Source organism: Sturnus vulgaris, chromosome 1 (assembly GCF_052056855.1).
Source record: "Sturnus vulgaris isolate bStuVul1 chromosome 1, bStuVul1.hap1, whole genome shotgun sequence".
NCBI lineage: Eukaryota > Metazoa > Chordata > Aves > Passeriformes > Sturnidae > Sturnus > Sturnus vulgaris.
Genome location: NC_142243.1, coordinates 120,779,661 through 120,801,207, shown reverse-complemented (window position 1 = coordinate 120,801,207; position 21,547 = coordinate 120,779,661). Strand labels below are relative to the sequence as shown.

At 37.7% G+C, this 21,547-nt stretch overlaps 1 protein-coding gene across 1 annotated transcript in view; it reads right to left on the bottom strand.

The window, feature by feature from the left end:
- NKAIN3 (sodium/potassium transporting ATPase interacting 3) overlaps positions 1-21,547 on the bottom strand; it is a 338,790-nt gene that overhangs the window by 174,481 nt on the left and 142,762 nt on the right.

Genomic DNA, 21,547 nt, shown 5'->3' with positions numbered 1-21,547 from the left:
ACAGAACATCCACTTTTTAATTATGGGTTGGACAGAACACTTGGTGTTTTCTTATTTGCACCGGGCTTCGCCAGTGAGTGAGCAAAGTTATGCAAACCTTGCTCTTGCTCCTGAAATACCATCATGCTCCTCCCTTCCCCATGTCTTTGTTTCCTAAGATTTACTCTCAACTAGACTCGACTGCAAGTTCCTCAATCTGTTCCTAAAAGCCCAAAAGGACGGAGCAGGCTCAGACAAGTCCCAGACATGGCCACTGTGATCCCAGGAGTTCCTTAATGCAGGAATTCAGGAAGACTGCTGGGAGCTCCTCACTACCTGAGGCACAGACATAGGCTCAGGGGCTAAAAGGCAGCAGAAAACGTTGGAAGACCTCAGAGCAAACTGCTCCAAAACCAACAGCCAAATGAGCCATCTGTGCCCTTCAAAAGCTGCTACATTACTTTTGGGCAACTACAAATCAGAAAGAAATGGTGGCAGCCCAATAGCTCTCTTCCCACGGTCCTCATGGCATTTTGGGATTTAGTTGGGTGTGGAAAAGGAGGAAGCTAAGAAGCACCAGCCTTCATCTTTGAATCAGCATGTGGCTCTTTAGGTAATTCCACGTTTCTGAACATTAGGCAAAAAAGAAAAACAAAAAGCCAGATATAAAATTCTTCTGCAAACACATTTGCTACTCATTTTTGACAATCCAATCCACTGTTCTAAACACAGAAAAATCAACTTTCTTAGCATATTTGCTGGAGTTTAAACTTAGTTCAATATTTTTGCAGCTGTAGCAAGATATTCTTGAGCAGCTAAATAGAAACCTACTGAGAAGCAACTGAGTTTCTGTGCTTGCTAGAATTTATTAACATCTACTTGATTTTACTACATTGTTACAAACCCTAAAATTTACTGAAATGTGCACTTACAATATTTATAACTGAGACAGATGGAGCAAGCATGGCTCTATGAATACCAACCAAAGTATGTGGGTATTTCACATAACCATTTCATTTTACATATTATAGCCAGATTCAATCTTCACCTGTAAGATGAGGCTAGGTGTCACTGAGAGCAGAATCCATTTTTCTGTACAAAACCCCTCCCTTACAGCAGACGTGAAAACTATATTCTCTATACTGAGGTTAATAAATATGATAAACAATGAGATGTATAAAAGTTGAATCATGGTCTTGGTGCAAATCCTTTGCAATCAGTGAAGTTACACTGACTTTTATCAGCTAAACATCTGGTCCAGCATATATAAATGAAAATCACACAGTGCAATACAAGAATCCCCCAAATCCCATGTGCAAGATGATAAATAAAGAGCTTTGGAAGATCTTTGGCACAGGCAGAACTTAGAGTTTATGGTCTAGCAACAACATACTGAGTTCTGTATGACATAGGAAGGTATATATAATATCCATGATCAGAGCCAAAGACTTTTGTATTCCCATTACAAGTGGAAATCTTCTGGGTGAGCAAAACAGCTAAAAAATTCACAGACCACCAGTTTTAAGAGAAAATGTGTCTTCTTCCTGGAGCTCTGACATTAGCAAGCAAGCAGAGGTCGGAGCTGTCAAATCTAGGACTTGCTTAGTGCCACCTCTGCCCTGACATTCACTAAAACTCTCCTGCAGCTTTGGTCTTCACCTGCACCAATAAATTAAGGGTGTCCTATCACACTCCCAGCACTGAAGGCAGCTGGCTTAGCATTGTCACCATTAAAGTGTCCTTGGCTCTGAAACAGGGCAGCTGTGTGCAAACTATACACTTACCTACTCAAAACAGCCCTTGGCCATGAGTTACCCACTCTTTGGGAAGACCACCCATCACAATAACCCTGGTTAATGTGACAGAAAACTCTAATGGCTCACTAACATCCACAATGTCACTGCCTGGCTACTTCCCCAGGCACAAGAACGTGCTGGTGTCAGGAGCAGAGAGCCTGCCCAGAGTGGGTATTGAGGAAATTCACTATGGTGGGTCATGGAGGCCATTATGCATTTGATGTAGCTTTGAAACACCTAGAGCTATCTGATAGACAAAAGCCTGCAGCACAGATATGAATGAAGCTGGTTAGTATCTGTCCATTCTTAAACTGACCCTTGGGATAAATGTTCAAATCATCACCTTAAATGTCTGAAAAACTTAATACTAGAACATAAAGGAGCACAACCACTGCACTTTTCTACCAGACAAAAGGCTGAAAGCCTTGGTGTTCAGCTCATGCCTAAACTGGATCAGATAAAAGCCTGCATCTCCCTGATATCTGCCAAGCAACTTCTGAATCAAGCAGGTCTAGGCTCCCACAAAATAGCTCAGTGGCCACAAGTATATTAGCAAAGATGAGGGGGAACATGTGTATGTTCACCATAGACAGAGTTACACATAAAGTCTTTTTTTCCAAGAATTACCCACCACAAACACAGATAAATAAATTTCCATTTCCTCTCCTGCTGCCTATTGAGTTACTCATTCCTCTCCTCCCACTTCCTATACATTAGGATACCAAGGGAAAGAGCTTCTCTTTGAAGCTGTGTCATAGGCAAAAAAAAAAAAAAATTTTCTTTCACGAGTCAAAAAGAGAGTCCAAGCAGAAACAGGAGGGCACAGTCTATTGCTTATGGCATTTATACAAAACTGGGAGAGTTGTTAGCATTTCTTGTCTGCAGGGTTAACTCTATTTTATATACAGTGACAGCATGAAACCACTGAAGGAGCCCTGGAAGCAGGATGCCAAGCATACAGTACCATCCCTTCCCCACTAAGAAGTGCTTTCACCATCAGGCTATGCAGAGACACCTTCCTGCACAGCTAAGGCTCATTTATTTTGCTCTTGTCATCAACACAGAGTAATTTGTCTCATCCCCAAAGCCCACAGAATACATTAGCAGGGGTGGTGCGGGGGGAGAGGGGAATCTAAAGAAAAGAAAGAGGTAGGAGGCATGTCTTTCCTCCTCAAATTGCTACTCTCTTCTAAATTATAACACCTTGCAGTCAAGACAGGCAGTAGTTAAAAACCTAATAATTCATGATCATGGCAGAGGAAACATATTAAGATCTGTTTTCTATACACCATGAGCAATATGGACTGAATAGAGGAAGCACCTGAGTGCTGCTGTTCTTATGTCTAGTATTCACCCAGCAGAGCCCCCAAGAAGCAGGGAAGGCCACAAAGTTTTCAGCTCTGTGCAAATGAAAAAGCAATCTCTAACACAGGCTGTGATTCAGGTAATTGATTTGACAGAACACATCGTAATAAAGGGGACAGGCACCTGTGCACATTTACAGGCTGATTTTGCACAGATATGAAGAGCCCATACTGTTGATGTTTGCCTAAATCCAAAATCTCTGTATCCATCAGTGGCCACCAAACTAGCCTAGATTCTGTGAAAGATGGTTTCACTTGGAGTTATGTGCACGTGAGTACTTGAAAATGTTACACCAGAAACATTTTTATTATAAGGAGGCTGTTTTTCTCAACAAGAGTTTTCCCACATGAATTTCTAATTGCGTAACCATTTTCAGATTCTTCTAAAAACAGCCTAAAAAACTGAAACTAGAGGGAAAGGAGAGGTTCCTGAAATTAGCTGGCTCAACATCTCCCACTGCTAGAAGTCAGATATATCAATTTAGTAGGGCAGAGGAGCTCGAGGCTGCAGCTGGGGTATGATGTGACTGAGGTCCTCTGGGGTTTGCTATCATACCAGTTCCCTACCAAGTTGGGAGAGGCTGCACTTCCACTACTTCTGACAGCTAAGACAACAAAGTTTGGGACTGTCCATAATAAATTGTTGTGTGATACTTTTTTAAATGAGTAACATAGAAGTGGAATGAAAACCCAAACCTTTCTTGCAAATAAAAGAGGAGGCTGTGTTTCAGCAATTTAGATACTAGGTATATGCTTGTGATTAAAGCTATGTCCACTTGAGTGAAATATTTCCATGAGAACTTATAAAAATCTATCAAAGTTGATGGGAAATAACATTTTCTAATCATAACAAGGCTTGGAAAAGGATACACGATATTTCTTATTACTGTTGGCAAGGGAGCACTTTGTTATTTAGTCATCATTATCACTGACAATCTTGTAATGCAAAGTGCATGACTCAGGAGACCAGGAGTAGCAGTAAAATGCTCTAGTGGGACAGTAGCACTTCACTTAATGAAGTCTTGGGTTTTTACCTCTTTCTTTCACTAAGTCTTCCAAACATTTCCCATTTCTCACTTCCTGCAGAGCACAAGAAGGTACTAAGCTGCAAGATGGGGATGCAATAAAGTCACTCAGGGTGAACTTTCTCTTCCAGCTATGCTCAAGCCCTTTTGTATTAAGAACAGCAAAAACTTCAGGTGAACTAATCTGTTTGAATTCTGAGCTTTTTCACCTAGAGGGGTCAACCAGATGTGCAGCACAATTGGAGCCCCTGAACATTAAAAATAGTGCAGCTGTAGCATTAATGTTTCACAAGGAGCTTAAGGAGAAGCAGTAGCAAAGCAAAAGGCAGTGATCAGCAATGCTGGATAGGATCTGCAGAAAGAAATCACCAAGATGTTCCTCATCAATTGAGAAATCACAAAACATTTATGAGAGAAGGCTTCATCAGGGTGCCCTGTGGATTAAACCCCTCCTCTAAATTCTCAGGTCCTATTATACTTCAAAATCTGTATCAGAAGCTGTCTGAGTGATGAGACACCACAACAGAGTTACAAAGTCAGCTTTTCAAATATGTGTTAAAACTCAATTTTCTCTTCTGTCAGAAACATCAAGGAAAACAGTCAGTTTTATATTTTAATGGAAAAGTTTTATAAATGACATGTTAGCTTGAGATTAATAAATAGAACCAAACAGAAGAAGTCACTGTATCAAGACAAAGAGTTTTCACATGTAACAGATATTTCATACAAGAAAAGACCCAAAAGTGTCATGATATAAACAGAAGGCTATAAAATTGCTAAATAAAAAGTTAATATAACTGCATATTTGGTTCTCTACAAATTATTAAATTTAAAAACCTGGGAAGTATAATCTACTCTGCATTTGATATTAAAAAGTTGCTTCAATCTGCCATGTGAAACAATCCCTAGAAATTATAACAACCAGAAAAATATCAGTAGTATATCTAACAAACTTGTATTTGAGAAATCTAATAAAAATCAAAGAAATATTTAATAACTGGAGAGCTGTAAAACTACTTGGCTTTGAAATGCTTTTTGAAATTAAAACCATTTTACAAGCTAGGGGGAAAAAAGGAGAAAAATGATGACTTCACAAATGGACACTGTTACAAATGGACTCAGCCTTCTAAAATTAAAATAGTATACAAAAAATGGCGAATCAAAAAATTACAGTTCATAGTATTCATTTTCTAAATTCAGGTCAGGAATTATCTGGAACATTTGAATTATGCACGTAAAGCTTAGAGTTGGCTGATATTGCTGATACTTATCACAGAAGTTCCAGGGCACAGCACATCATCCATACTAACTGCTGCTCCTACAGATAAAGATGTTTTCTTCAAAATTCTCATCTTCATCTTATGATCATAAATTTAACCTGTGGCTCCAGGAAGAGTTTCCTGGACATGATGAATCTCTGAGGATTGGTCTCTTTATCATTACCACTGGTTCCAATGTACTGAATTACAGTATAGTCTGGCAAATATATCGTTTGTACAGTATAGTTTGGCAAATGCAGCTGTTAAAAACTGAGGTGGTTCCCCAGCCTCCTCCACAGAAACTCCACCTGGAGCTCTAAGTGCCCTCTGTTCTGAAGCCTTGGGATACCTTTGCTAAGCTCAGCAGTGCAATCACCTTTTCCTCACAACCTATCTCCTCTCCCTTCTTCCCTTCTCCCTTTCTTCTTTTGTGCCCAGATTGGCGGGCACTCCCAAAAAGCTACACACCAACATAATGGAGAGGCAATGGCAAGGCAGGAGAGGAGCACTGGGAGCCTCCTCCACCCCCGTGCAGCCTGAGCATTTGGCTGGAATAGACAAGACCTTGGATCAAGGTCACTCTTAGCACTAGCCACATTTGGCTTAAAGTCTGTCTTCACATTGCAGGGCTCTTAGGTGTGTATTTCTTTTTCCTTGACAGATGTTCCACTGAGAAAACATTTTTGTAAAACCTTGGGGCAAACACTCAGTGTTCACATTTGGAAAATATGCACTTTCTAATTTAAGGGGAAAAGACATCAAAAAGCTGCCAAGCTACTCTGAATAAAACCTCAGCATGAGAGAGTAAAAGATTGACTTACCACATGCTAAACCCCAGGATTTCTAACAGGAAATTAACAGGTGATGAAAGAAGATGGTTAAAATAAATAATTAAGTAAATAAATAAGTTGCATCAAAGACCAATGGTAATGCATAATCCACTTTTTATACAAATTTTATACTCCTGCTGTGATTTCAGAATTTTACTGATGGGCTTGACTTCAGTAGAAAGGAAGGTAAGATTTAACACCAGAGAAATGCCAGGTTTTTAATGCAGGGGAGAGCATTTAAACCTGAAGAGGAAGGGAGGTGTCAGATGATCACTCTCAGCTGAAGAATGCTATTTAGCAAGTTACTGTTCCTCAGCTAAATATTGCAGCCTATTTATTTGTAACTTACCATCGTCCAACAGAGGCTTCATTACCAAACATGAGTGTAGCCAGTGTCACAATTAAATGTTTAACTTTGACTTGGATCACTGCTTCATAGTTTTTGTGACAGTCAAAGGAATCATCTAACCACAGAAGAAACTCTCATTAGATTTTTAATGACCTGCATTCACTTGTCCAGGTGAAATACTAGCTTTTGGGTGATTTTAAGATGGTAATTCCTCATAACAGCTCACTAAATACACTTATAAGACTTTGTGTCATGGAGGTTATGTCAGGAATGTCAGGAAAGATTTTGAGCAAATCACAAATATTTACAGTAAGTTCAGTTTAATGGAGCAAAAGAGAAACTTAGCTTTCTGACAAGTAATTGTCAGAGAAGAAAAAAAACCTGATGATGAAAGTGCCTTTGTAGTCTTGGTCAGACAGACAGGTAATTGGCTGTCACTTGGGTAATTTTAAATAAAATATAAAGCAAAAGAAATATATATGTGCTGAAGGAGCTCGAGAAAAGAGCAACAGCCAAGATTAGTGAAGGCCAAAGCATAAAAACAAGAAAAGAAAGGCAGGTTCAATAAGAAATATGTTGTCTTTTTAAGACAGCCTGGTCTGCTTTTCAACAATGAATGTTATTCTTATTTAGCTGTTCAACTCATATGGAAAATACTCTGAAGGAAGTAAAGGCTTTCCCACCATTCTGGTAACTGCTTTGGTAAACAAGTTCAATGGAGGGTGATGGTAGTGACAGCACGTAATATTGCTGAAGACATGATATTCTAACAAAACAAAAAAATATTTTCAGAGGAGACAAAATGTTTCACTCCTCAATACTTTACCAGTTGTTCTTTGATAAATGCTTAAGAAAAAAGACAAGTAGGGAGTGAACAGTATATGTTCAATGATTTTTGAAAGTCAATACACTGCTCTAACAACTCAGAACGAAAAGACCCACTAAATAAATGCCAAAGAAGTTGATCTAATCAGGTAATTTGGACTGACCCTAGTATAAAAAGGAGAGCTGGTAAATGCCAGATCTTTAAAATCTATAAATTTAATTAGAGGGTGCTGAAGAGATTCTTTTCTCCACATTTTAACAAATATATACATATATTTAATATCACTATTTAACATTTTCAGACACAAAACAAAGGTAATTCTTAATAGAAAACTGTTTTTCTAATTATGTGTACTACAAAAGTCTTGCAACTACACTGGTGATGTGCAGAAAGATTTTGAGTGATAGATTTGATATGATGTTGTTATGAATTTCACCAAACTGAGACCAACCCTCCAGTTTTGTCCCTGACAAAGCTCACACAAAGTCAAAAGAAGCCATGACTACATCAAGGCTGCAGGATCTGGCTCAGAAAGGCAATAGCAAATTATTTAAGAATCTCATCAGCATGGAAGAAGAGTTTGTTAATATTTATTCTGCAGCATCACCTGACTGCAGTGATATAAAAGGTGGCCTCAAATAGTTCCAGTTCCCAGCACACTAGGGGTGCCAGGGTGATATACTCGAGGCTGATGGCTACATCTGTACCAAACAGACCCCATAAAAATGCAGTTACAGTCTGTGGGTAGCCACGATAGGGAAGAAGCCAGCTATTGTAATAAAACCCCATAGCGCCAACTCGTTACAGCACAGTGATTTAAGATTGAATTTCAACCCTCCAATGAAGCTGTAACTGATCCCAAAACACTAAAGTCAAGCCCCTTGGCTGCTTGACCTATAAATCCTGCAAACAGCTGGAATGAACATGCTTATAATGGCATTTAAGACTCCCTTGGTTGTTTCATTTAAATGCCAGCTCACATACAGCAAAAGACAGCGTAAGACATGGTTAGAGGTTAAAAATCTTTAAATATTTCTATCCTACTATGGATGAAGAAGTCCATGTAAAAATACACTAGAGAGAGTGGAAAAGCAAATTACAATTGACTTCTTTATAATTATATCAAGCTACATATATGGTGGATTTAATCTAAAAGAAAGTTTTCATTTGCCACACTGTTATATCCCTTCAAATCTTCAAATACAAATTCTTGTAATTGTAGTGGGTTTTTTAATTTATTTCCACATTTGAACACATCCAATGAATTTCTGTACCTTTACAGGCTTCCTCAATACACAGGTTTAAGACATGGTGAAGTACTTACTGACTAACTAACAAAAGTGAGAATTGAACAAGTTTACTACTTCTTTGAATTCCTAAGGCATAATAGGCAAGGTAAGAAGGTAACACATAAAGAGGTAACTTGATAATAATGAAGGTGACAGCCCTAGATCCCTCCTAGATCCTGATGACTATGGGATCCAGTTTAAAAAAGAAAAGAGAGAAAAATGAGAGAAAGAGAAAAAGCTGGGAACCTATGTTGCAGGATTTGTACCCAACCCATCCTCAGCATGGAGAGTTTGACCGTTAAGGAAGAGATGCTGAGATGGGCACCCAGACTGCAAAGTGAAAGAAGAACTGAAATCCCTGCAAGGTAAACAGATAAAACCAGTATTTAGAGCTTCTAGTAGATGAATGTCATGCTCCTTCTTGCCAAAAAGCAGCCCTCTACTCTTGAAAAAAGTTTCTTTTATGATTCTTTAAAGCCCTCTAAACCTGTGTTTTAAAAGAAGACAGAAAATTAAACCAGATGGAGCTCTCCTTCCATGACTAAGGAAGATACATGTTCAGAGCTCACATAGACTTGGACAAGTTGGACAGTTAGAGGTCCAAATTTAACGAACCAAAATTGTTTGATATGAGCTTTGGCATAAAATATCAAATGGCACAAATTGATTCATGCCAGACTTGAGAAACATAAGGTTTCCCACAGGATAGTGCATCTTATGATTAGTTTGTGGTTCCAAAAAGGCAGTGAGTGTATCTTCAATCACCAACTCTCTTCAGGAAAAACTAAGTATTAATCCAAGGCAGTCAAGTAATAAAAATTATGTGCTGGCTGGTACCCCTAATTTGAGCCACAGCACAGAGCCTATTTCCACAGCAGGCAGGAGTTTAGATGTCTGCCTGGATAATGTTTCCATTTTTTCCTCAGAAAACTTCTCTCCAATGCATGTCTCGAATGCCAGCCATGCAAAAACAGAAGAATGAGAGACTGCTTATATTTGACAGATGCACAAGGGCAAAAAAAGCAGTTTAGCACCAGCTCAGAAGTCTGATGATGTGTTTAAATAGGCCCCTGCACTGCAGGTCATTCACTTGCTCTCAAAAGCCAATTTCAAGTATAGTAGCAACACTCAAAGATCCTTTGACTCTGTCATTGCATATTATGAGACTGCATTGATGATGCCATTGCACTAACAGGAAGACTCTCTGACACTGGATCATTTCATGTTGTCTTGTAAAATACAGAAATATCCTTCTTTGTTTACAGCACAGCAAAAACATCCCTCCACCTCCTGAGTTATTTGGCCAGGAAGAAGGGTTGGGATAGGACTGAAACAGCAGCATGACAAATCATGCTCATGTTATCTTAAGTAATTCAATAATGAAGTTTTTTTGTATTAATAACTTCCAGTAGAGAGCTATATGGGCATTTTTGTCTCATTTAGACATGTAAGTATGTTTAGATTAAAAAGAATGGGAAGTCTGAGATTATTCTCAAACATGAAAGAAGAACACTGTAGTTAGAGGTGGATGACAACATAGCTACATCATGCTTTAAATCTCACTCTTTTGCAGGTATTCTAAGATCTGGCCATTTTCTTGTAGAAATAAAACTCACATTATTTGCTGTGATTTTGTAGCCTATTCAGGCAGAATGGAGAATAAAGTTCTCAAAGTATATATATAACTACATGTATGGTATAGAAAGTTGTCAACAGAAACACTCATTCTGGAAAATTATTGTTATAGAGCTACAGGGAAATAAAATATGTCTTTTGGGTTGTTTGAGTCTTTGATACCAAAATTAACTCCACTCTCAACTTCTTTTAAGGAGTTTAACTTCTACATAAACTGTCTTGATTCCCCTAGCCCTTCTGGAATGCCATTCCAGAATGTCATCATTCAAACAGCACCTGTTTAACCTTGAATTCATCCTCCCTGAGCGTGTGGCCAGCACTCTTCTAGATGTGCAAACTCCCACTTGTTCCTTTTCCAATGGAAATACATCTTTTCTTTTGGAATCAAATAAGAAGATCTTGACTTTGGCTTGTTACAAACTGGTAATTCATTGTTCATAAGAGAGAAGGATGAATTATGATCTGAATTTAAAACAAGTATTAAGAAGTAGGAATGGTACCTTTCAGGTACAAAACAGAACAAAAGTTCTGTGTATGTTATATATTTAGATCTCTTTCATAATATAAGTGTTCAAATTATTTAATCTTAACTTCTTGCTCTGATTTTAACAGAACTTAATTCATCTCTCAGTGACTTACTTCCATTTGTCTAGTTATTTCATTAAATCCTCCAACTTCTGCTTTTTCTCCATAGCAGTTGGACTGCAGTGCTTCAAAAAGGTTTATCTAGCCCTGTCCTTGCAAACGACAGATGCAGTAATTATCCCCCTTTACCTTCCCAATTCCTGCCACTATCCACTAGCCCCACCGCTGGTATTTCAGTATGCACTACAAAAAGATGGTAACTAGTGATGTTCAGAGGAGCTGTTCATTTATCTCAGCAGTGGTCTCTCTATTTATCCCATCAGTCAAACCTTCTCCAGCAGCTCTTTTGTCCATTCCTAGGCACAGCCAAGATATACCCATACTTGTCAATTGTCTCTCAAAAGGCTTGGAGCAGAACAAATAAGTTGAGGAAAGCAGGGGGGCTACCAGAATGTCACAAAAGACACCAATGCTGTTCAAAGGCTGGAGGGAATTATTCCTAATTACCTAGAGATGCTCAGCAAGACTACACAGTCAAAAGTGAAGACAGAGACTGATCTGAAGTGATGTAGTATAATAGATTCCCATGGTAGAAGATTTCTCCTTTGGTTTTCAGAATACTGATCCCCATGAGCTGCAAAATTCCTCAAATGTTTGTCAGTTTGTGTTAATGCTACTATGTAGGTAATATTCCTACACAGCAGAGGTAGAGAACAGCCTAATTAGTTGCAAAGTGTAACACCTATGTGTGCTGTGCTTTTCCGAGCTGTAGCACAATGATGTTTCCTCCAGACTACTTGGACTGCATACTTTGATGCTGTGCAAATACCTCTTGGCTATCATCCACTGTGCAAACGTCTCCAGGAAACATCAGGAGATTGGACAGTTTTACAAGAGACCAGTGTTTAAGTTAATGCATGGGTCCCACTTGAGTACTAGTAGAGCAAAGACAGTTCATGGAATGGTAAAGGTTGGAGGGAACCTCTGGAGGTTACCTGTTCCAAGCCCTCTGCTCAACCCAGGCCACCTAGGCTCGTTTCCCCAGGACCATGTCTAGATGACTACTGAATATCTCCCAGGGTAGGGACCCCTCTCTGGGAGACCTGTGCCAGTGCTCAGTCACCCTCTCACAGTAGAAGTATTTCCTTTTCCAGAGCCTTTCAGTATGTGATTTCTAGTGAATTCATCAGATGTGCTATGACAGTCTCTGTGGAAAAGGGGGAACTTTTAGAAAATAGAAGAAACTCCAAGGCATATTTCTGTCTTCAAAACATGCTGGTTTTATTTCAGTGGTAGATCTGATATGACTAAACCAGCATCATATTTATAAACTTGAGCAAGTTAGTTTTCATGAGGAGAACAAAAGGAGACAGTGCTAAGTTAGAAGCTAAGACTAATTTAGAGCAAAAGCCCTGGCAAAACTCAGGATCTGGAACCCTTGGTCTTATTAGTTACCCCAGTGAAGCCAACAGGGCTCTTTAGGAACACATGAGCTACATGATGACATCAGAGATTGAACGGTAAATGTGCTAAATGGTAGAACTCTCAAAATTCACCCTAAGCTATAGAAGGTAAAGGGAGATATTTATAAGTGTCTGGAACTTCACAGAACTATGCAATTTCCTCTATTGAATCATGATAACTAAAACAAAACGAATGTCAGATGAATCAGAATCTGATTAGAGATACCTGCAGTAAAGAAAATTGAAGACCACCCAATCAATTGACAAGTGACTAAACATAAAATATGGATCAAAAATAAACATATCTCAAGCATCTGTAGAAGGAAGACTTGCTGGCTCCATGTCTGAAAAAAATTACACTTGGGAAAAGCAGTTGCAGCCAGAAATCTCAAACATTTCCTACCACAACTATAGGGACCACAGGCCACAGTGAGCCTTTTGGAAGATATCATCTAGAGCTTCTTATTATGGAAATATTGAAGTTCATGTTACTGACAGCAAAAGCAGCTGGAACACGGGGAACATTTGTCTCCTCTGTGTGAGCATGCCATTCAGCATGCCTGAGCATGTCTCCTTTGCCTGCTTTTCTGCAAAAGACACAATTACTTGCATGTACTTTGCAGTGCCAGAATATATTCTCACCTGCCCAATATGCACAAGGCTGGAAAGCATACCTCTACCAAATCTGACTTTACCAAATTCTACCTACTTCAAGACTTTCAAGAAGTTGTACTATTTATATGAAGACAGATTTTTGTCTACCGTTCCCCCATAGAAGTAGAGTTGTGGTCTTGAAATTTTAGTAGTATGACTTGATTTCAAGATTCAGAAGAGGAAAAAAAAAAAAGGAAATTATTCAGAATAATCCAAAATATTATTTGAGCACTAATACTAACAAAAGTAGTATTACGATAAATTATGATGAGCCAAACTGTGACTATCAAACTGGTATGTTTCATCTTTAGTATAATATTTGTCTGAAGGTCTTACTGCTGTGAAAGTCATTCTTAAAATTAGTGAAGAGAATCTTTAAAAGACCAAGTGGATAAAAACGTTACTTGCCTTCCTCCCTTACTCACATTTTATCTACCCAAAATAGATGGATTAGTACAAAATGTGAAAGGAAGCCTTTAAACCCAGGAAAAAAAATCCTGCTGCAGACCTTCTGCCTCATTTAATTTTACTGTGCAAATTCAGAAAGGGAAGACCGTGGAGAGAAAACTTAATGCTAGGTGTCTTTGTGAATACCAGTAACCACATTAGGCTGTCACAGACTTATACATCCAGTAGATTTCAGTCACTCTACAGTTATTCATTCCAGCTTCATCTCCCTGGAGAGAGACACCTGTTTTCAGCAGGGCTAAGCAATCAGTCTATGACAGGAAGTTTTCAGACCCCAGGGAAGGTGTGCTGTAATCTCTTTTTTTTATCATTGCTGGAATAGGCATAAAGACAAGGTGAGCCTGTTTTATCTGATGCCATGGCAAGAAATGATAAACATGCATTATTATCTTGCAGGAGCTCAGGAAAATCCACTGTCAGAAAAGAAACCTCTGTAACTCAGTGATTCAGCTGATGGGAGTTATGTGGGGGAAGCTGATACAATGAGCACCTACCATATTCCTCCATATGGGAAAGTCTCCCATATGTCCCTTTTGTCTCACCTCCTCTGTAACTTCACAGTTGGAGAGGGGTCAAAGATTCCTGCTTCTGCTTGAGCTGTCACACCTCTCATTTTGTCCTGCCATAACACTGCCATAACACTGCCTTTGCACATTCACACACCTCCCTAGGGACATGCTGCCCACTAAATCCACAGGTCTCCCTTTCACTTCTTTAGGACCAAAGTGTCTCCTGTGCATCTCCAACAAACTCTTCTGTAAACTTAATCAACAATGACTGCTGCATTTTTGTATGACCTGGGGTATATCCCATCATCTGGTGTACTAAGTATTTCTAATGGATTCCCAGAGTTTGGGGTAAACCATATACACCATAAGGTGTTGGTGGATTTATGTTTGTCAAATCAAATGGACAGCAAATATATCGCATAAGTTATATTTTTATAATTAATGCTCAACAGGGTGACAGATAATTTGTTCAGAAATATAATACAACATGGCTGCTTTGGCCATTAAATTTAAACCTTCAGATCTTTTATTCCTGTCTTAGTAAGAGTTGATGTCTAGCTGTTCTGTTCTAGGGTTACTTTGGAGACAAACAGCAATGATGAATTTTAATGACATGCCTCTACTTTCATTGAAGAACCAGAGTGAGCCACAGCAGCTAGGAAAGATGCAGTTTATATTGTTTCTTGTGTCCTTTGCCCTCTGCCATCTGTCCATCCTTTAACCCCCTACAAGTGAAAAGTGAGGACCAAGATGCTTTTTCATGCTCAAGAGTCAGCTGCAGAGTATGCTAGGAAGGGATAAAATATTTCTTACTGCAATACTTTGGTAAAATTAATTAAACAATTACCCATTTTTGATTGTAAATGGGCGATATAGTAACACTGACAGTCTCTAACTGTCAAAATCCCTCCCCTCCCAAAGTCCCTGTATATTTCTTGCATACTTTCCCTAAAAATCTGATCACTGTTACAGAGAGGAAAATTGATTACCTAAGTATTTGCTCTGATTCAGTATGACCACACTCATGTTCTTGAACATTCTTGAATTCCTGGGAGTAGTTTCTTGCAATCTCTTACTACTTCCAAGGCTCTTGCAACTCAATGAGATGAATAAAATATCAACCTTTATTTCTGTCTTATAACTACTTACAAAATACAGTGAGAGCCTATCATCACTACTTTCATTCTCCACTGTAGACTCATCAGATTTCCTTCATTATAATGTATTCTTCTACAAAAGTGAGGAAACTGCTGCTCCAAGTGAAAAACTGTATTCAGTTGAGGACGTGGAACCATGCAAAATATTTACACAGTAAATAGGTAACTTCCTCTACACAAAAAAGGAGAAGGACAAAATCCAAATTCACTTTCTCAAATGTAATTCAACTTTCTCGTGGATTACTTGCTCATGGTAGTTGATTTCTAGATCCACTCTTAAAAATATCTTGTACACAAGTGGCCCCTGGAGGCTTTTGATTTTCAAGGACTTCTACTTACCCTCATACTCAACCTTCCTATTTCCCCTGCCACTGGTAAACAATAAATACTTACCAACCTCTTGAATGCTGTAAAAACACAACTTTAAGATGCTGCAACACAGTTTGCACTTGTTATTTCAAGCTTATATCTTGGACAAGAAGAAAACCGCCTAAAAGAGCAGTTGCAGTTTTGCACCACAAGCACACCATAGAAATCACAGAGGAGTCTGCTGTTCCCTTATCTCTTTGATAGCATGGCTGCATCCTGTGTTTTAGTTCAATTTGTACTTGCATAGCCCTTTACTAGGCTAAGTTTTAACATGAGACACACAATGCACAGTAAGATAACTGTTAGCTGCTGTTGCCCATTCTGCAATGAATACCTGTTGAAATAGGTAAGGTATCCATCTTCTTTCTATTTTTCTCCAGAGTCAAAGCAAATCCATGTCTTAAAAGCAAAAATTAAATGAGAATGATAGGACACAGATAATGTACAAGGCATGCACGTTCTCAGGTACACTGTTAATCTTATCTCCATTTTGACTCTCTAATGATCCAACTTGTGGTATATTTCCTCTAATCCTAAATTCAGGACCCTACTCCTGATACACAGCATATAAAGTGCCTTGTGGTTTAGAAAACATGCTTGTTCAGATAAGCACATTGTACTGTCCACATAAAAGAACTGAATGCAGAGCTATAAAAATATCTCCAAGCTCAACTGTAAATTAAAGCTGTCACTTCATATTGAAAGCCTGGAGATGCTACATGGCTTTAGGAACACACAAGGAAACATTACTTCTTTTTCTCTTCACATACTGTGTTCCTATCTTATTGCAAGCATCTCTTTGGGAATACAGATCTTCCCGTTTGTTTTTAGTGAGGATTTATTCTCATTATACAAACATAGGATTACACTATAAGGCCAAGATTTCAATCATAAATCTGTGAAAAATGCTGAGTCTGTCTACTGGGAATACTAAATCATGACTGTGATTTTTTTTACTGTTTGCAAAGTTTATGTAACTAGATTATGTTGTTGCATTACAATTTCACCCACTTTCAATGTTCATTTCCTTTTTTCAATGGCATTAGAAGTTACCATTTTGCATTCTCCATCCTAAATTTGTAATAAGCCAGTGAAATAAAAACATAATTTATCCCAAAATGTTTCACTGAAGTAATTTAATCAAGTCTTTGAAAGAGCTGGATGCAGAACAGAGTTCTTTGATTTCTATTTCTAAGCATTCCCTTCAATATGTCCCAAAGTATCCAAACCCTTTTTTAATTATTAAGGAACAGCCTTGTAGTTAAAACAGAGGAGACACAAAAAGCTCCTGTCCTTCTGACAAAGCTGTGTATAATTGAAGAAAGCTGACATCAGACATGAAGCCAAGTCATGTATGTTCATGCAAACACCCAAATGTGCAGGGAGTTAGTTCACAGCATATACCTATACAAATTGCATATATATGTTAACATATGCATATATGTGTATGCATGAATAGATATATGTATATGTGTGTAATTAATCCAGTGTCCCTAACTCTTTGGATAAACAAGCAATTATACAGAATTCATTCTGAAAGTCTGGCCTAATCACACATGCAATTTATCTAGTTACAAAATAGTTACCTTTTCTGAATAAAAGAAATCCTGCAAATATTATAAGCATGGTAATTATTATAGCATAATCATAATGTAATTTAACCCAAAGTTTTTCCCTCAGGAAAGTTCAGTAGAGGATGCACTCATGTGAGGAGGGCAAGATTATGTCTGATGTGCTCACAGCAGCTCCCACGACTGCAGAACCACCCAGAATAATCAACAAGGTCCCCACACCAACACTGAATCCAGTCATCTGCTGTGGGCCCTTATTCCAGGGGAAAGAACAGCCCTGTGACTTGTCTCCATCGAGCACTAGGACAAACTCACTCATGTCAGTCAGTGCCCCACAGAATCCAAATCCTGGAGATAGCCACACCACCAGAATATGGAAAAGGTGTGGGCAGGAGGTGGGGACCAGCTGTCCAGGGAGCCCTTTCTCACCACAGCTACTTGCACCTCCAAGTCATTTCAAACTGCTGCAGTCAGCTCTGCCAACAGGGCTTTTTGGCCCTGAACGACACAGTTATTGCAAAGACTGAATTCTTGCATCAAATACAACTAACTCTTTAGGTATTTTTCTAAGTTTACTTGTTCAATATATTTTTTCTTGTCTTTTTACATTTCATGTTAACTTGCTTTCAGAAACATTGTCAAATTGGCTCATATTTGGTAAAGTCTAACACTGCCAGACTGAGAATTAAACTCCTGTATTTGAAATAAAAGATTATTTTGAAATCACTAAAGTTTATGTACTATATGTATTCTAAAGTAAAAGATGACCTTTCAGCGATTAAATTAGGATACAGCATTAATATGCTAGAAGTAGTTATTTTCAAATAACTTAATGTTGAAGTTCTTTTCCAAGAATTTAAGTTCTTTCTTAAGGACTTAAACATCCTCCTTGATGTGAGGAAATATTTACTAAAGTTGGAAAGTCTGCTTCTTCAGATAGAATGGTAACTTGATATAAGGCAAGTTATTCAAAACTGCCACACAAACTTTTCCTCAGATGCTTTCTTTGACAGAACAAAAGCACTGTAATTTGCCTTATACTACAAGATTAAGTCCTTCTTGGACAAAAGCATGAAAGATGTAATAAGTCAGAGTTCTTCTCCCAAGACATGATAAAACATTTTAAAAGCCACTGCAATAAAGCTTTTCTTTTAGTAGATATGTGAATGTATCAGGTCATCAAATCATGCTAGATTTTTAAAGACTCAAAAAATAACTGAACAATCATGATATAACAGTTATAGAATTCTAAATACTTTGGAGTTCAAGGCTTTTTGAAGACAAGAACAGTAGAATTTCAATATTTATCTTTGTTATTTACATCTTCCCCACCTTTCCATTCCTGTAAATCTTGTAAATTATTATATTACATAGTGCTATAAATATTATTATTCTGTTGGTCATTGTTGAAATCTTTGGCAAAGGACCCAAAGCACTTATACATCCATTAGGAATTCAGCCTTTAAACACAGTATTATTAAACAGAAATCTCTGAGGAAGCAGTTACATTTGGAGAAGTAGAGATAATGTATTATTAGTGCATTTGAGGAATGCCATATAATTTCTGTAACACTTCTGTTTCTAGATTGAAATTTCATAACATGACCAATTAAGAACATTGCGAAGCACTGAATATTAATAATTTAAATAATTTCCTTAAGACTCCTTCTAAACTATTATTATCCAACATTACATCTCTTCCAGAACTTCTTTGGTGTTCCAAAAAATGGTGAAAATGAAGATCAGATCCTGAGAGAATTTCTCACCTACCTAACTCTTTCAAAACCTCTGAATGAAAGATAAATGCTCTTTCAAAATGTCTATCATCTTAATATTTAGTACTAGGCATTCTCTCAAATTATCACAGGATCAAAAGAGGTTTTATCATCATTATCTTTTCAAACACCTCTATCATTTACTTCTTTCAATTCTTCCCAAAAATGGAGAAGAAATACTAAGAGATCACTTCTGTCAGTTATACATTTTTTAAGCAATTTTACTACCTTTTTGTATGGCCCAAGAGGTCTGCATCACTATTAAGATTCTTTTTGCTCCAAACACATTAAGAGTTAGCTCTGTGCTCTACTTCCATTGCCACAGTTTTCCTCAGTGTCCCCTTTTGATGATTTCAGCAATTTTCTCACACAGATACATATTTTTATGCAACGTACTGGAATATGTATTGATCTTTTCCTGATGTACTTTCATTTTCCTTTCTATGCATGTTTAAATATTACCACTGGTTACAATAAATTTAATGGTTTCTGTTTTAACATAAAGCTAAGATAAGTGGGTTATTTCTTGAAACTGACCTTCATTTCTTGAGTTTTAAGGGAAAAGGAAGATAAATTTTTTTCCCAAGGGCTAAGATGTACATTCTGTGGTTTAGACAAAAGCACAATAAGTTGTATAATGTGACCACCGTGTAGCCATTTGGGTTTTTATACTTTGTACATTTATTCAACAAAGGAAGTAAAAATGAAAACTTTCATTCACTTCTAGGTATAAGGCCTTGGTCATCATAGCATATCATGAATTTAGATCTCTACAACTTTTTACAGAAATGACAAATATTTGTAGAATTGTTAAAATCTATTCTGCCCTATAATTATATAAAATAACTGTGGAGGCAATCTACTACAACATTATAAAGATACTGCGCTTTGGTCTTTCCTCATTATGATCCTGCTGCATTTCTTAAGCTAAGCAAACTAAGGAGATATCCTGGGAAAAAAAGCTCCTCATATAAACCTATTGCTTCCTCTTTCCTTTTCAGGCAATTTCCTTTATTTCCATATTAATGAATATGGATAGGATAGGATACCAATCACTAATCAATGACAAACCAAACTTTTGGTTGCCACAAATGGCTTCATGCTAGCAATAATTCTGGTCTTATATTTTATTGTGGACCTCACATGGCCCTAGGGGAACTAAACTACTACAAAATCTCTGCTGCTACGAGTATGTGTGAGCAGAAAAGGGCAGACAGAGTGAATAATAAATAGCTGCTACTAAAAAAATCATATTTAACATTATTAGATCTAAACTATAGGTCTCAGAGCCTATTTTTTAAATTTTACTGCTCTGCTTTTTTGCTGCTATGGAAATGCAGTGAAATGTCAGACAATATTTACTAAGTATCTGAATCACAGTTTAGAAAGAGGACAATAAATGAGTTGAAGGAAACACACTGCAGTCAAAGGCCTGCATTTCAAGTGAATTATTCCTCACCTGATATGAATTAGTAAAAAAATATAGGACCTTGCATTTGGTCTAGTATCTGTAAAAATACCATATTTAAATAAGTTGGTCCGGTCACAATGATAAAAGAAAAATCAAAGCTAGTGATTAAACCAAGATAAAATGTCTGATCTAAAGACCAAACCTATTGAAAGGTCTGTATCCATCCTCAGCTCCTTTTCCATCAGGAAACAGAATACTCTCATTTATTTAAAGGTTCAAACAGAATGTATGAGAAGTTAATGGAACGCTTGTATTTGTTTAAAGATAGAAACTCCATCAGTGACAAGAAACTTTATGCCAGTAGGCACCACTTGCAATTAGTTGTACCCCTGGATTTCAAATTGGGTGATTTGGGTTAAAGAAAAACAGATGACACCTCTCTTTCCTAATGCCCTATGGTGAGAATAAGGAAGTCCTGTCACCTGGGAAGGATTGCCCAGATGTGATGAGACCTCAGAACAAAGTCATGTTGAGATGGCAATATCAAGCAAAATGCACAAAATCCACTCTCCAGTCCATGGGAATAAGTCAACACTACTGCTCGTTATTTCTCATATATTGAAATAAGTATGTGGTGTCATGATGAAGAAAAGGGAAAATAGTTACTCTCCAAGATCCCTCTGGTGACTGAACCAACGTTTTGTAGCAGTTGACATTTCCAAAATGTTCTGGGCTGCTAAAAATCCTTTTACCCCCTCCAGGATTGTGTATACTAACTTTGGCACGTCTATAACTCCCAGAAAAGGACATTTTTATCAATAAATTTTAAAATTATAAACACTTATTATGAGAATTTATGGCATACTGCTCAGCATACCACCAATTCATTACAACTAATTCTTATTTGTCAACTTTCAGAATTATAAATCTGGTGCTGATTGAAGAAATTAATATGAGCATATTCATCTGTTTCCTACAATGGCCTCAATGAAGATGGAGTTGACAGGGTAGATTGGTATTTTGTGGGCTCTGATTTCAGAGAACTCTAACTCTATGTTAATCCTGATGTGCAATCAATAAATTTTAATTTAACTGTATATACTGGAACAGCTATTCAACCTGAGCATGGTGTGTGTCCTGCATGTATTCATTTTCAAAATGTCAGGATGTGCTTGGGAGCAGGTGTGGAACAGTCTCAATTTCCTCTAGAATGGGGAAGATGCTCTTTAGAAT